Below are 16,991 nucleotides of genomic sequence, written 5' to 3'. Positions count from 1 at the left end.
GAGGCTGACTGCACTGCCATCTGACAAACTGATTGCATTTACACAGTTTATGCACGTTTTGGCACACGGTAGACACCAGGGGTGAATGCAAAAACATACATTGTTAAACCTGAAATGCTGTGAGGTCATACTCTCCTATAAAACAAACAGAAAAGTTGGCAAGAGTTTCAGACAGATGCACACACTGAATGAGAAATAAAGTGCAATGTGATACTTAAAAAAATCATGAGTAGGGTCAGGAGCATGAAGAGTGACGGAAACTGTAAGGATAAAAGAAATTGCATTATGATGTGACAGCTGTGGGCAGGCTTCCCTGCTGTTGGCCTGAAGGTGGAATTGAGTGAGTGAGGTGGAGGTGGAGGAGAGGCTGCCGGTAATGGAGAGAGCAGTTATCGTTGGCTCTTTAACACTTGTTCCCTAAGGCCAAAGAAGTTATGTTCAAAGCCATATATTTTTAAAACTAATCACATTTGACTTTAAAACATTCTAAAAATCTTTTTAATATGTGCTTTAGACGATAAAGTTCAAATCAAATATACACCATTGACCTGTGAAGTTCTCATGTCATCTTTCCTCATGATGGTAAGAACTTAAGCATAATTTTTGGGTAGAAAGACTGTGAGCACTTATGACTTATTTTAAGAGTAGTTAAGAGGGATTCTGAATTTTTTTAAAGCAAATATTTTCCAATGGATTTTGAAAACAAAAGGACAAATTTCAGAAAAAAGCTACTGCCACACAACCTTACTACATGATATTTTATGTTTTACTACTTGCATTTAAAAGCAATCTAATTTTGAGGAAAATTCCATGCTAATTTACAATTGAATTAAGTTTTTATTTAAACAGAAATAAAATAAATCATATATTAAATTCAGGGAGAGACTTATTATTATAAAATTACACTTTGTACTTTATTTGACTCAGGATTGGGATTTGAATTGTCAAGAAATTTTTAAAAAATGAGACTACATTTGCAAACAAGATTACATTTTGCAAACAAGCAAAAAGGACATACTGCTGGTCACAGGCAGAGAGGATGAGCTGGTGACAGGGCCGGGGGAGTGATTGTGTGCAGCAGGCTGGACATCCGGACCTCAGGATCCTCGCTCCACCATCTGCTGGGCAAGTCCCCTGGTCTCTCTGTGCCTTCTTAGCTTTTCATCTGTAAAACAGAGACAATAGTGCCTAGTTCATACAGTGGTTATGAGGATTGAATTAAATGTAGGGTTCATGTGGGGGAATGCTTGATACACAATGTGTCTTAAATAAGCCCTGGTCACTATCAGTGCCACTCCCATGCTGGGTAGGGACTGGGAAGTTGGAGAACAGAGTGGTGAAATGGTGACAGCAAACATTAATTACCCATCAGCTGTAGGACAGGTCGGTGAGAGGTGAAGTTCACCAGCAAATGTAAACCCTGGTTCATCACACACACACACACACACACACACACACACACACACACACACAGTTTTTCTATAAAGACACAAAGGGAAAAATTAAAAGATGTATTAATAAGAACATTTAAAAAATCATTTTGGAAAGATTATAAAATTATTTTCCAAATAGAGAACAATTTGGACACAAGTTAAAGGCTTCTAACAGAGAACAAAATTGTGTTTTCATAAATGTAAATATTGGTGAACTTTTATTTCTCTATAGATTTTGACACAATCTCTACTTTTGGGCATCAGGTTTTTTCCAGTGATTTTAGTTTTCATTATTTATTCCATAAAAGGGATGCTTCCCAGAAAGTTATGCTTAGGCCCATCTTGCCACATAATGAACATTTTTTCTCTTCCTTTGTAAAAAAAAAATGGACACAAATTTTTATTACAAATTTATGAAGTAAGTGGAACAAAGTGGAGGGAAGCAGAAAGAAAGACAAAGGATGAAGGAGATAGAGTGGAATGGAAGAAATGATTGAATGTGCACATTACACAATAGAAATGGTCTCCTCAACGTCTAAAGAGATTTCAAGTGAATCCAGAATAGCAAGCTAAAAATAGCTTTGAAAGTTAACTGGCCACTGGGTAAAATAAATACTTAGGATATCAATTAAAGAGCAACAGAATGAATTATGTGTAAACCAAGTGAAATTTGTCTTGAATGAAAGGCTCTGAAGGTAATTAAAATGCAATTAAAGCCTGCTGTTTGAACAGGAGTAGTGGCCTTTATTATTTCTGAAAAGTTAGAAGGGAGTATAAATAAACAGCTTGATTTGAGATTTAATTTCAATTTTGGCATGACCTTTGTTAGAGTCCTGTCTGAGACAGCATCCCATGAAGGGAGGGCACAGCACTGAATGATCAGAACAGGGGGACTAGGAAACCAGTATACTGATATTTGGAAAGGGAAGCAGGGGTGAAGTTAATATGAAAAATTAAGAGGTTGGGGGAAGCTGCTGTCCAAGTACTACTCCAATTGACCTCTAATCAATGGGGGTTTAGGGGCACCAACCCCCTGCAGTGGAAAATTCATGCATAATTTTCATTCCCTGAAGCTTACCTACTAATGGCCTACTGTGGTGTGTATATATATATATATATATATATATATATATATATACATACTGTGGTATACTGTATGCTTACAATAAAGTAAATGAGAGAAAAGAAAATGTTATTGAGAAAATCATAAGGAAGAGAAAATGCAATTTACAGGATGGTGCAGTATTTATAGAAAAAATCTGCATATAAGTGAATCTGCACAGTTCAAACACATGTTGTTCAAGAGTCAACTGTCTTAACTAAAGTAGGCAAATCATGTTTCTTATTATGTCTTGACGTTTGCTTTTTTCCTCATAGGTTTAGCCACGCCCATACTTTACAGCTAATTTAATAGCTAGGGAGAGGAAAATTGTTACCAGACTCCTAGAAACAGCCTTTTTGGATTTAGAGGATCCTTAGTTCCAAATCCAATTACAGGAAGTGTATCATCTGCTTTAAGAAAGACATTGAGAAAGAAAAGCATATGTGAAAAGGCAGGGCTGTTATGTTCCCGAGACGCCCACTCACCAATATTCTTAAGGGCACTGCCAAGGTGGAAAGGCTGAAGACAGGTGAGCTGAAGTTAAGTGGATATTAAAGTTGTAAAACTCGAAGCCATAGCCCTCCACCTGGATCAATAAAATAGTTGATGTACAGCGTTGAAATAGTTATGGGTTTCCAAAAAACATTGCTTCAAATTTCAACCTTGAGGTTTAGGACAATTTTGGAGTGAAAAACATGTTTGAAGTTGTGATATTTCACTTGTTTTTCACATGCATCTACCTGGTAAAAAGACCTGAGCACTCTCTCTTAAAAATAACAGAAGATAATTCCATTTTTTCTACTGCTTTTTTTTTTCTTAGTATAATTCTTTGTCTCCTAAAGTCTGATTTATCTGATTAACATTCAATCTGATCCAATTTCTTTCAAAGACCTAACTTTATCTTCCCAAGTCTCCAATATGGACAGTAGGCAGGCTTTATATAATGAGTGCACAAGGCTTTGTTCTTTCGTAATATCTTACGTATAAGTCTTTAAAGAGAACCATGTTCCTTTCCTTCTGGGCTACAATTCTAAGCAATTTAATATTTTCTATGTGTTTGTCAGTACAAATAACAGTGTCGCCATATTGCTGGTTTTAAAATGCATGTGCATAGTCATGAGGAGTAATGGCCTTGAGATTGCTAAAGATTTGCTTCTTAAAAAACAAATTTATTATGCATCTTGTTCATTTCATCTTGGAAGAAATGGATAAGATAATTCTAAGAGAAAAGATAGTGTAAACATTACTGGATGTGAGTGGGTGGGAGGATAATATGTAGTAGATCAAATAGAATAAACCCAAGGAGAACCCACAGTGAGAGCTCTATATTGAGGCATTTGGGGTCGTTTTGCATAGCACATCTGTATATGTAAGGTCTGAGGGGAGAAACTAATGATGGAGGTGGTTATAAATCAATTAGGTAATGAGAAATAACTAAGTTGAAAATTCTGTCCTACAGTTGGCATATCCAAAGTCAAATGATGTGTGATCCTTGAGCTCAAGAGGTTTACTACCTAATGGATATTCAGATGCTTTAAACACAGACACACAAGATGTAAGAAGTGCTGTGCATTGAGGGAGGACACAGTTCTAAGGTATGTTTACAGGTAGCTCATCCACTGTGTATACGACAGTCTTCACAGAGAAAGTATAGTTTTGGATGAATATTGAAGAGTGGACAGTAGTTTATCATGCAGAGGAAAATGAGGGGCATTCTTAATGGGACATAGGAAAACCAGAAGGCATTCAGAAAATTAGTATCTGGTATGATGGAGGAGGAGTTGCAGCACAAGGATTAAAGCTGGAAGGGTTGGACACCCACATAGGGCTGGGAGTAGTGCCTGCTCCCACCCATGGGTGCAGATCCCTCAAACTTCATAGGGTATTGATGTGAGTGCACAGAAGGGGCTTGTGCAGGAGAGGGGAATAATTATCCTGGACTGATCAGTGCTCTGGTTGCAATGAAGGACCTTAAAAACAAAATCCAAGAGATCAAACCAATTTTAATAACTGTTTCACAGAACAAAGATCACGAATATTTATGTTATCAGACAGAGGGCCAATTCTGAACTCAGGTTGGACTGCTCACCACTTGAAAAGCAATATTTGAGAGACAAGTGATGGTGGGCAAGGAAAGTTTGCTTTATTCAGGAAGCCAGCAACCTGGGAAGAAGGTGGACTAACGTCCCAAAGACCATCTTCCTGTCCAGATGAAGCAAAGGGGTTTGTTTATTATTTTTTAAAAATATAACTTATTGTCAAATTGGCTAGCATACAGTGTGTACAGTGTGATCTTGGTTTTGGAGGTATATTCCTGTGGTTCATCGCTTACATACAACACCCAGTGCTCATCCCAACAAGTGCCCTACTCAATGCCCATCACCCATTTTCCCCTCTCCCCCACCTCCCCCACCAACCCTCAGTTTTTTTCTCTGTATTTAAGAGTCTCTTGTGGTTTTCCTCCCTCCTTTCTATTTGTAACTATTTCCCCCTTTCCTTCCCCTATGGTCTTCAGGGAAGGATTGGGATATGGGGGGGCAGGTGCCCAGGATGCTACTCATATGCTGATGTAACTCTGAACAGATTTTCTGGCATCCGTGACAGTTTTTTTTTCAATGTGGTCAGAATTATCTTCTGGGTCCTTCACTCCTCAAGGCAGTGGTCTGAACATCTCAAGGAAATTAGGTTATTTCTTCTATCAAGGGACTTAGGTCAGCAACCAAGAAGTGCATGGACTTGAAGCAAGGTAACCCTCAGACAAGTTGGTTTGCTGATACATTGATAGGAATATAAAAATATCCAGTGTCCAATAACATAAAATTCAGAATGTCTGGTGTCCCACCAAAAATAACCCTGCATGCAAAGAAGCAAGAAATTACTGCCCTTATTGAGGAGATAAACTGATAAAGTTAAGCCAGGCTGACAAAGATTTTAGAATTAGTAGGCATTAAAAGTTATTGTAACTGTAACCCATACTTCCAAAAGTTAAATTGAGATATGGAATATATTAAAGTTCAAAATTTTAAAAATTTAAAATTTTAAAAATAAAAAATTGAACTTCCAGAGACAGAAATACAATGTCTGAGATGAAAGATCCACTGGATGATAGGATTAACAACAGATTAGATTTTGCAGAAGAAAGTATTAGTGAACTTGAAGGTTTAGTCATAGAAATGATCCCAAATGAAACAAAAAGAGCAGGGGATGTATTTGCTTTATAAGGTGACTTCAATAAGTTACCAAAAGCTCACTTCTATTGCCCTTGATAAAGTCTCTGTGTTGATCTAAACAAACATTTTTTTTTAAATAGCCTTTATACACAACATGGGAGTTGAACTCACGACCCTGGAATCAAGAGTTGCACGTTGACTGATAGCCAGGCAACTTCTAGAGGTCAGAGGTCAAAAATCAGTTTCACTGAGCCAAAATCAAGGTATTGCTGTGCTATACTCTCCTTGGAGGATTTAGAGGGGGGAATCCCATTCCTCAGCTTTTCCAGCTTCTACAGCTGTGTCCCTTGTGCCCTTCAGTGGGTGGCCCCGTCCTCACTCTTCACGACCAGCAGCAGGGCATCTTGCTTCAGTGGCCATGGTGCCTTCTTCTTCTTTGTTAAATCTACCTCCTCTTCTTTCTTGGGAAGACACTTGTGATTGCATTTAGGATTCACCCAGATGACTCAGGATGACCTCCCCCACCCCATTTCAAGTTCCTTGAATTAATCCTGCAAAATCTCTGTTGCCATATAAGGTGATATTCACAGGTCCAAATATTAGGGCCTGGATGTCTTTGGGGGCTGTCATTCAGCCCTCAGCTCACCACAAATAATTTTAAGGTATGGCCAGGGAATATAATTGTGAGACAGCATCAGAGATACAGTACACTTGTATTTAGAGTTCGTGAAAGAGAAGAGTGTGGAAGAAAAACTGTTAAAAATATAATAAGCAATTTTTCCCAAATAAGAAGCAATTGATTTCCAAATAAACTCATAAATTTAAGAAATTCAGTGACCCCAAAGTGAAAGAAACATGAACAAAGCTATGCTAAAGCACATCTTAGTCAAACAGTCCAAAACAGAGAAAAATTTTTATTATTTTTATTTTTTAAGTTTATTTATTTTGAGAGAGAGAGAGACAGAGAGAGAGAGCTCATAGGAGGGGCAGAGAGACAGGGAGAGAGAGAAAATTCCAAGCAGTTTCCACCCGTCAGCTTAGAGCCTGATGCAGGGCTCAAACTCATGAAGTGTGAGATCATGACCTGAGCTGAAATCAAGCATTGGATGCTTAACTGACTGAGCCAACCAGCCACCCCAAGAAAGGTATTTTAAAAATGTATATTAAGAAGACATTACATCAGAAAAACAAAGATCAGGATGACAGCAAACATCTTGGTACAAACAATATAAGTGAGAAAATAGTAATGTGATATTTTTAAAGTATTGAAAGTGTGTGTGTGTGTGTGTGTGTGTATATGTGTGTGTGTGTATATATATATATATATATATAGAGAGAGAGAGAGAGAGAGAGAGAGAGAGCCTACAATTCTGTATCCAGTAAAACGTTCTCTTTTTTTAAATATGAAATTTATTGTCAAATTTGTTTCCATACAACACCCAGTGCTCATCCCAACAGGTGCCCTCCTCAATGCCCATCACCCACTTTCCCCTCCCTCCCACCCACCCATCAACCTTCAGTTTATTCTCCGTTTTTAAGAGTCTCTATGGTTTGGCTCCCTGCCTATCTACATTTTTTTCCTTCCCCTCCCCCATGGTCTTCTGTTAAGTTTCTCAGGATCCACATGAGTGAAAACATATAGTATCTGTCTTTCTCTGTATGACTTGTCTCTAAAGAAGACATCCGGATGGCCAACAGGCACATGAAAAGATGCTCAACGTCACTCCACATCAGGGAAATACAAATCAAAACCACACTGAGATATCACCTCACGCCAGTCAAAGTGGCTAAAATGAACAAATTGGGAGACTATAGATGCTGGAGAGGATGTGGAAAAACGGGAACCCTCTTGCACTGTTGGTGGGAATGCAAACTGGGGCAGCCACTCTGGAAAACAGTGTGGAGGTTCCTCAAAAAATTAAAAATAGGCCTAACCTATGACCCAGCAGTAGCACTGCTAGGAATTTACCCAAGGGATACAGGAGTACTGATGCATAGGGGCACTTGTACCCCAATGTTTATAGCAGCACTCTCAACAATAGCCAAATTATGGAAAGAGCCTAAATGTCCATCAACTTATGAGTGGATAAAGAAATTGTGGTTTATATACACAATGGAGTACTACTTGGCAATGAGAAAGAATGAAATATGGCCTTTTGTAGCAATGTGGATGGAACTGGAGAGTGTGATGCTAAGTGAAATAAGTCATGCAGAAAAAGTTCTTTAAACAATGAAAGTACAGGGCACCTGGGGGGCTCATTCTGTTGAGCGTCCAACTCTTGATTTTGGCTCAGATCATGATCTCATAGTTTGTGAGATTGAGCCCCACATTGGGCTCTGTGCTAACAGTATGGAGTCCGCTTGGGATTCTCTCTCTCCCCCTCTCTCTGCCCCTCCTCTGCTTGCATGCTTGTGTGTTCTCATTTTCAAAATAAATAAACTTAAAAAAAGAAAAATAAAAAATGAAAGTACAATCAACTTTTTCTGAAACATACAGAAACAAAAAATATTCACTACCAACATACCTATACAATAGGAAATCTATTAGAGTGAAGAAAAAATTATAATGGAAATGTGGATGTACACAAAGGAAGAAAGAGCAATGGAAATGAGAGCTACATGTATAAATGTATTAGATATTTTCTTCTTTTAAAAACTTCTTTAGAGAACAGACTGCTTAAATAAAAATGATGGTGTTGTGATATGGGATTTATAATGCATGTTAAAGTAAGATGTGTTAGGGACATTGGAGGTATGTCCCTGAAAGGTTATGTGGTGCACATGAAGGGGCATAACACCACTTGTAGGCTGACCCTGATGTACACTGTAAACCCCAAAGCAACCAATAAATTAAGAAAGAAAAGAACTGAACCTAACTGACATACAAAGGAGAAAAACTATAATAACAATATTATCCAATTAATCCAACAGAAGGCAGGAAAAGAAGAAAAAGGGAACAAAGATTAGAAGGAACAGTGAGAAACAGATAACAAGGTGATAAATTTGAATACTGAATATAGTAACATCAATAATTACAGTGAGTGATATGATCTCTATATGCCGATTACAAAATAGGTTGTTAGGGTCGATAAAAAGTAAGATACAACTTCATGCTGCTTGTAGTAAACATACATCAAATATATAGATGCAAATAGACTAAAACTAAAAGGACAGAATACTGTGCTGATACTCATCAATATAAGTTGCAGTGCTATCTTTATATCAAATTAGATTTCAAAGAAAATACTTTTATCAGAGTTAACAAAATCATTTCATAATGAGAAAAAGGCCAGTTCATCAAGAAGATATAATATTCCTAAGTGTTTATGCATCTAATAATAGAGCTTCAGAATACATGAAACAAAAAATAGGTAAAACTGCAAGGAGACATAGACAAATTCACAATCATTCACAATCAGTTGAAAATTGCAATACCATTATTTCAGTAACTAATAGGTCGACAAGACAGAAAATCAGTAAGAATATAGTGGATAGAAAATCAGCAAGAATATAACAACATGATCAATTAAGTTAAAGATGTAACAATACCATCAACCAAGTTGACCAAATTGACTTTTATAGAATATGCCACCCAATAACAGAAGAATACATTTAAAAAAAATTTAAATGGACTTTTCCAAAGTTGATCATATTCTGGGTTATAAAATAAATTTCAATGGAGTTAAAAGGATTAAAATCATGCAGGTGTATTCTCTCACACCAGTGGAATTAAATTAGAAATCATTAACAGAAAGATATCTGGGCAAACTCCAAATATTTGAAACTAAATTACACAATTATAGATAACACTTGGGACAAAGAAGAAATCAAAAGTAAATTAGAAAGTATTTCAAACTGAATGAGAATGAAAACTCAGTATATAAAAATTTGTAAGATACTACTAAAGCCATACTTAGGGAAAATTTATGGAAACAAATATCTGTAATAAAAGAAAAGAGTCAAGTTAGTTAACTCATTTTCCACATTAAGAACCTAGAAAAGAGAATAATTAAGCTCAAAATTAGTTGAAGAAAGGAAATAATAAAGATGGGAATGCAAATCAAGGAAATCTGAAAGCGACAACACAATAGAGAAAATGCATAAACCATCAGCTGGTTCTTTGAGAAGACCAATTGAAAAATCTCTAACCTGACTGATCCTGAAAAAAAGAATACACAAACTATCCATTTCAGGATGAGAGAGGTGATACCACTAGAGATCCTATAGAAATGAAAAGGATTTTAAGGGAATACTATGGATAACTTTATGTCAATAAATTTAACAGCTTAGAAAAAAGGAACAAATTCCTTGTGTGATGCAAAATGAGCTCTCACAGAAACAGATAACCTGGATTGCTCTCCATCTATGAAAGAAATTAAATTGTAGCTTTTTTTAAAAAAATTAACTTTATTCATTTTTTAGAGAAAGAAAAAGAGTGAACAGCAGAGGAGGGGCAGAGAGAGAGGGAGACAGAGAATCTGAAGCAGGCTCCACATTGACAGCATAGAGCCTGATGCAGGGTTTGAACTCATGAACCATGAGGTCGTTACCTGAGCCAAAGTGGTATGCTTAACCCATCGAGCCATCCAGGCATCCCTAAAATTATAGCTTTTAAGTTTTCCTACAAAAAGAACTCCCCTTCCAGAAAGCTTCACTGGTGAATTCTATCAAGCACAATAATGGAAAAAACACCAGCATTGCAAAACTCATACAGAAGAAAGAAGGGAATATTTCCCACTCATTTTGTGAATCCAGGAATTACCTGGACACAAAATTAGCCAATGACACTGTAAGAACACTGCAAACCAATATTCCTCATTAATGAGAATGAGAAATTCTAAAGAATATTTTTGCAATTTGAATCCATCAATATGGATATCCATCAATATACTTCATGACCATTAGAATTTCCACAAGAAATGCAAAATTTGTTTAACATTTGAAAAATCAATCAATATATTAATTATAACAAAAAACTAAAAAAGAAAAATCATGTGATCATCTCAATAGAAAAAGCATTCAAAAAATTATTCATTCTTGAAAAAAACTCACCAAATAGGAGTATAAAGGAACTTATTCAAGTTGATGAGGGTATATTGAAAACCTACAGATAACATGATACTACACGGTGAAAGCATAGATGCTTTATCCCTAAGATCTAGTATAAAATGAGGATGTCCCTTACTAATCTACTTCTATTCAGTATTCTACTGGAAGTTCTAGATAGCAATAAGTTCAGAAAAATAAAACGTATTCAAATGGAAGAGAAATAGGTAAAATTATCTTTATTCACAGATGACATGATCATCTCTGTAGCAAATCTGAGGGAATTTTCAAAACAAAAGATTTCCAGAGCTAATGGGTGAGTTTACCAATGAAGCATCATAAAAGATTAACATGAAATGGAATATGAAATACTTAGAGATGAATTTGAGTAAAGAGTGAAAGTATCATGCAATGGAAATTACAAACTATTTCCGGGAAAAACTGGGAAATATAAAGTGTTCATGATTCAGAAGATTTATTACTATTATTAAAGTTTCAAATCTCCCCAAATTAATCTACATACTCAAAACAATTTCTTTTTTTTTAATTTTTATTTGTTTTTGACAGAGAGAGAGACAGAGCATGAGCAGGGGAGGGGCAGAGAGAGAGGGACACACAGAATCCGAAGCAGGCTCCAGGCTCTGAGCTGTCAGCACAGAGCCCGACGCAGGGCTCAAACTCACAGACAGCGAGATCATGACCAGAGCCGAAGGTGGATGCTCAACCGACTGAGCCACCCAGGCGCCCCCAAAACAATTTCAGCCAAAATCCCATTGTTCATAGCCAAATAATGGTAAGAGTCCAAATGTCCATTGACTGATGAATGGATGGAGCTAGAATGTATTATGCTAAGTGAAGTAAGTCAGTCAGAAAAAGTCAAATACCATATGATTTCACTCATACATGGAATTTAAGAAACAAAACAGATGAACATAGTGGGACAAAGAGAGAGGGAGAGGCAAATCATAAAGCAGACTTTTAAAACAATGTTTAGTTACTTTTGAGAGAGAGAACATTAGCCCAGGGGACAGGCAAATAGAGAGGGGGACAGAGGATCCCAAGGAGGCTCTGTGCTGACAGTAGTGAGCCTGATGCGGGGCTCAAAGTCATAAACTGTGAGAACATGACATGAGCTGACGTAGGATGCTTGACCAACTGAGCCACCCAGGCATCCCAAGATGACTTTTAACTATAGAGAGTAAACTGGGGGTTACTGGAGGAGAGGTGGGTGGGGGATGGGGGAAATAGGTGATGGGAATTAAGGAGGACACTTGTAATGAGCACCAGGTGATGTACGGAAGTGTTGAACTACTGAATTCTACTCCTGACACTATTACATTGTTTGAAAACTAACTGGAATTTAAATAAAAACTTGTGGGACGCCTGGGTGGCTCAGTCGTTCAGTGTCCAACACTTGACTTCAGCTCAGGTCATGATCTCACAGTTCATGAGATTCTCTCTCTCCCTCTCTGCTCCTTCCCATTCTCTCTCCCTCCCTGTCTCTCCCTCATAACAAATAAACATCCAAAAAAATAAATAAAAGCTTGAAGGAAAAAAATCCCATTGTTAGGTACTAGGAAACGCAAATTAAAAGTATGGATTGTACCAAACGCCATCCAGGATGTGAAGCAGCTGGAACCCCCTTGCACTCTGGACAGTGCACTCAGTGAAACAGTGTCATCACTTGGAAAACTGACAGTTTCTTAAAAAGTTGAATGCATCCTTACCATATGATCCATCCGTTCCACTCCTGAGAGCTTGTGCTTAAAGACGTGTATGTAATGTTATAACTGCTTTGTTGTTAATAGTCAAAACCAAAACAACCCAAATGTCCAGCAAAGGGTGAGTGGATGGCTGAACTGTGGTATAGCATAGTATCAAACCCTATTCAGCAGTAAACACAAGGGAGCTTCTGCTACATGCTCCAACACGGAAGGGTCTCAAAACATTCGCATGAAGTGAGAGAAGGCAATATGTTTTAGAAAGCGTGTAGTGTATGGTTACATTTTTGTAAACTTCTGGGATATGCAAACTAATATTTAGGGACTGACAGCAGACCAGTGTCTGCTTGGGGATAATGAGGACAATCAGGGATGGGTGGAGAGTTACTAGGAGCAAGAGGAAATTTGCAGTGGTAATGGATATTTAATATGTTGGTTGTGGTCATGGTTTCATGGTGTTTGCACATGTTGAAGCTCATCACATTGTATACACTAAAGTGTGATTAATTGTATGTGAATTATTTAAATCAACACAACTATTTTATTAATAAAATAATCCTCGGAGGTGGAAAGTAATTATGCTTAAAAATCTGAAGTAAGCCATTGCCTTCTACATGCCATTCTTGCACAAGGGGCCATGCTAATCTCTGAATCGATACAATTTTTAGTATATGTACAGCCGACGTGAGCACAAGCCGTTGCTTTTTAAAGACATTACAATATGTCTGTTTGTAAACCTTCCTATAATTATAGATGCATAAAAAATGAAAAAGCTATTCTATTCAGGGACTGAATTTCTGCTAATACTGCATTGGAGGTACAAATACAGTATTTAATAATGAAGTAAAGTAGAGGTGAAAACAGAGGTTGGGGATGCAAAGCATGCTAATTCAAAATATAGTTTTGACATTTAGTTGAGATAAATATCTTTCCTTCTGCATCTGTACCGAATTGAAAATTGATGAGGACATTGGTGAGGACACCCAAAGACATTTATGGGAGTTGAAATCTAAAAGTAAAGAGGCAAAGTATCAGTGATTTATGAACATAGTCTGTTTCAGTAAAAGGAAAGTGAATTTTAAAAATCTCAAGTAAATAATAATTTCTAAGTATAAAATTGACTCCATGAGCTAAAAATTGGCCAAAAAGAAGCATAAAACTCATATTTAGGAAAAGCTATAAGGACAATCAGTCCCTTTGTTGTAAGTAAAACTTTATTCCTTTTCATGCATTCACTTTTATTTGACTTGATGTGTTTTGAAAAATCCTTATAAATGGATTTTCATCCAATGTCATTTCAGTCACTTCCTTCAAGAATCTGTTTCTTAAATTTACAGTTTTTGATGTCAATAGAATCACGATTTTAAATTTGGTTCTTAATTTTATATACTCAACCATACCTCATCCACTGACGAGATTTTAAAAATATTTTTTAATGTTTATTTATTTTTGAGAGATGGAGTGAGCAGGGAAGGGGCAGAGAGAGAGGGAGAGAGAGAGAATCCCAAGCAGGCTCTGCCCTATCAGCCTGACACACAGAGCCCCACACGGGGCTCAAACTCACGAACTGTGAGATCCTGACTTGAGCCAAGATCAAGAGTCGGATGCTTCACCAACTGAGCCCCCAGATGACCCTTATCCACTGATGCTTTTAGACATGCTTTGGCATTTACACTTTTCTGATGTCATCTACTCAGTGGAACCACATTGTCTATGCTCCCAAAAGCATGACCTTCTCCCTGTGGCTACCTTCCTTTGGGCTATTTCTCTGTTAATGCACAACCTAACTTATGTGGGGTGTGTGTGTGTGTGTGTGTGTGTGTGTGTGTGTGTGTGCGTGCACGCGTGCGTGTGCATGTGTGTGTGTTTTCTCTCCCTCTCTCATGGTGAAATTAAATGTGGTAAATGTCAAACACTAAGTTGATTTCTTGTTGGTAGCTTAATAAAAATATTTAGTAGGGAAAGATAAGAAGAGTAATAAAAATGATCTTGATTCCTCTGCCAGTCAGTATTTGCAGCTTACTTTTTACCACTAATGGGCTGCATTTTGAATGATCTTCATTTTTAGTGACTCTCCATATTACCCTTGAGAAACAAACCATCACCATTTCTTTATATTAATCAACAGGTCTTCTGTCTTCTAAGACTTTCTGCAATGCATATAGAGACCAAGATCGCATTCAAAGCAAGTTGTATTTGCTTCCTAAGTGACAAGATAACTACTCCGTGGTGCTTCTACTGTGTGTTAACAACAGATCTGGGTGGTAGCTTAGGGGCAAGGATGAGGAAGGACATGACAACAGGTGGTCAGTAAAATATGTATTTATTCATTAGTCTCCCACAAAATGTCAGTCAATACGCATCTGAAATGAAGTCAAATATTACTCAGGAGTGTGGTGTCATCATAATGGAGTGAGGGCTAGACAAGTAGGTCTTTTCTGAAGTGATCTTTGTGCAGTGTTCCCAGGAGCTGGAGGCAGACCCAGGAGCACAGGGCCAGGGACAGTTGAAAGCTGTCTGGGAGACCCCGCTTCAGGCTCACAGTCTACACTGGGACATGAAACAAGCTTGAGTTTCAATATAATTAAGTTTGACTTTCTCAGTACATTGTGTTAGATAAAACTATGTCTTATGTAACTGTTCTTTTCCTCGTGTTACAGAAGTAGATTCTGAGTGAAAGTGCTTTCAATCTAACCATGTGACCAACAGCCAATGAGCTAAACTAAATTTACTCCTAAGTTGTGACCAATGAGGAGGCTGTAGAGACCACGAATATGTGCTACATAAATGAACTGACTTGCCAGACTAGCTCATGAACTAGTCTAGGTGGAAAAATTTCTTCCATCTGACTCACTGGCATGGTCCATAAGAAAGTACTAAGGTTTTTCATAAATTGTGCTCTAATATGTTTTGAAGGGATTCCACCATACCTCATTAGTTTATTTGGATGTTCTGAACATTTCTCGGGAGAGAAGTGGTTTCTGTTTCAACCAAAGTCAAGAAATTGCTACAACAATACACTTAATCATAGTTTTAAAATCTATTGTTACTTAGTGTAACAAGCTCTTCCAGTCTGGAAGAGCTGTGGTCACTTCTAAATGAACAAAGGGCATTTGGCATTTTTATCAGTTATTTCAGACATCACTAAAGGATTGACTTGATCTCTGTGACTTGGGGTCTACTTTGTCATCTGCTCTTACTTCTGTGCTATTCTGACCCAGTAAACCACAGCGGTTGCAGCTTTGCATCCTCTGCGAGGTTGGGCCAGTGAGAGCTCAGTGTTCTCATCTCTGAGACCAGATGAGAATGTGAGTTCACAGGGTAGTCAGGAAGGATGACAATGGGGAAATGTGTGTAAAGCACTGCTCTTATCTTCTCATCTCTTAACTTGGATGCTGATTTGCCAAATATGATTTCTTGGATAGCTCTTCCTTAAACTTTCAACTGACCTGTATCTGTGTATTTGTGGTTCTTTGGCACTGGCTTCATTGACTTCCATACAGCCATTGTATAAACAAGGTAAAACCTACAATGTTTGGGTAACGTTTGGAATAGAAAATTTTCTACTTGTCCCGTTACTTTTCCTAGGATTAATTTAGTCATTAAAGGATAATTTACTTTGAGTGGCGTATTCCAGAGTCTTCTGGATAAAGGGCTAGAACTGGAGAACAGGGCATTTTTTTTTTGCTCCACATGTATTCCAACTAATGAAGTGGTGGAGAGATCAGTGCCTTGTCACTATGTAACATCAAGGACTAATGCTAGTGAATGATCCTTCCAATGCTCAGGATTCAAATACACATGAGTACTTTTTTTTTTTCCCGAGAGATATCTCTGGCTTACCTGACTTGGTTAGTTTTATAGGCTTCATGGTTTCTTATCATTAGTCCTTCATTTTCCTTTCCTATATCAATATCCAACATAATGTCAACAAAATTTAGATGCAAACTATTTGTGCACTCATGAGATAATGTGTTGATCAATTGAAAGGGAGGGATATTAGTACCTGCATTTGGTACCAATGCACATATTAAGAGTTTGTGGAATTATATTTCAGATTGCTATCTAGTATATTTAAGAGTAAACTGTATGTGAGGCAATGATTCTTTCGAAACAAGAAAGTAAGGATTATTTGGTTATCTCATTTCTGACAGAAGATTTGCCTGATAGCCCATCATACTGTACAGTAACACAATCTGATGATTCAAAATGAGCATTTGAACCTTTTAACATTCCCTCAAATGAATACACACACACACACACACACACATATGATAGATTAGAGAAACTGAAAGTGAGTGTCTCTGTTCAACATGATCTTGGTAGCTGTCTCATTCCCGGCTTACAGAAGGACATCTCTTAGCTGGGTTAATGACTACACGTCTCACTCATGTGCCAATAATTCTCACAGAAGCCTGTGCACTTGTCACCCCTTCTTACCAATATGTACCTTCCTACATCACCTTCCTCACTGGGGAGAAAGATTGTCTTGGAAGAAACTAGGTGATCAAGCTTAAAA

The 16,991-nt window shown here is 37.5% G+C and overlaps 1 long non-coding RNA gene across 2 annotated transcripts in view; it reads left to right on the top strand.

The window, feature by feature from the left end:
* Positions 1-15,015, top strand: part of LOC113596510 (uncharacterized) — a 66,354-nt gene extending 51,339 nt beyond the window's left edge. The window contains exons 3-5 of one of the 2 annotated variants that reach the window (XR_003417268.2): positions 2,811-3,064; positions 3,995-4,130; positions 14,601-15,015. This is a non-coding gene — a long non-coding RNA (uncharacterized LOC113596510). Of the gene's footprint in view, positions 1-2,810; positions 3,065-3,994; positions 4,131-5,845; positions 5,919-14,600 lie in introns of those variants that run through there. The other variant, XR_008292178.1, reaches the window with a different exon arrangement.
* The last annotated feature ends 1,976 nt before the right edge of the window (positions 15,016-16,991 follow it).

The sequence above is a fragment of the Acinonyx jubatus genome, chromosome D2 (genome assembly GCF_027475565.1).
Source record: "Acinonyx jubatus isolate Ajub_Pintada_27869175 chromosome D2, VMU_Ajub_asm_v1.0, whole genome shotgun sequence".
NCBI lineage: Eukaryota > Metazoa > Chordata > Mammalia > Carnivora > Felidae > Acinonyx > Acinonyx jubatus.
Note: the sequence above shows the minus strand (reverse complement) of the source record. Positions and strands in the feature narration are given on the sequence as shown.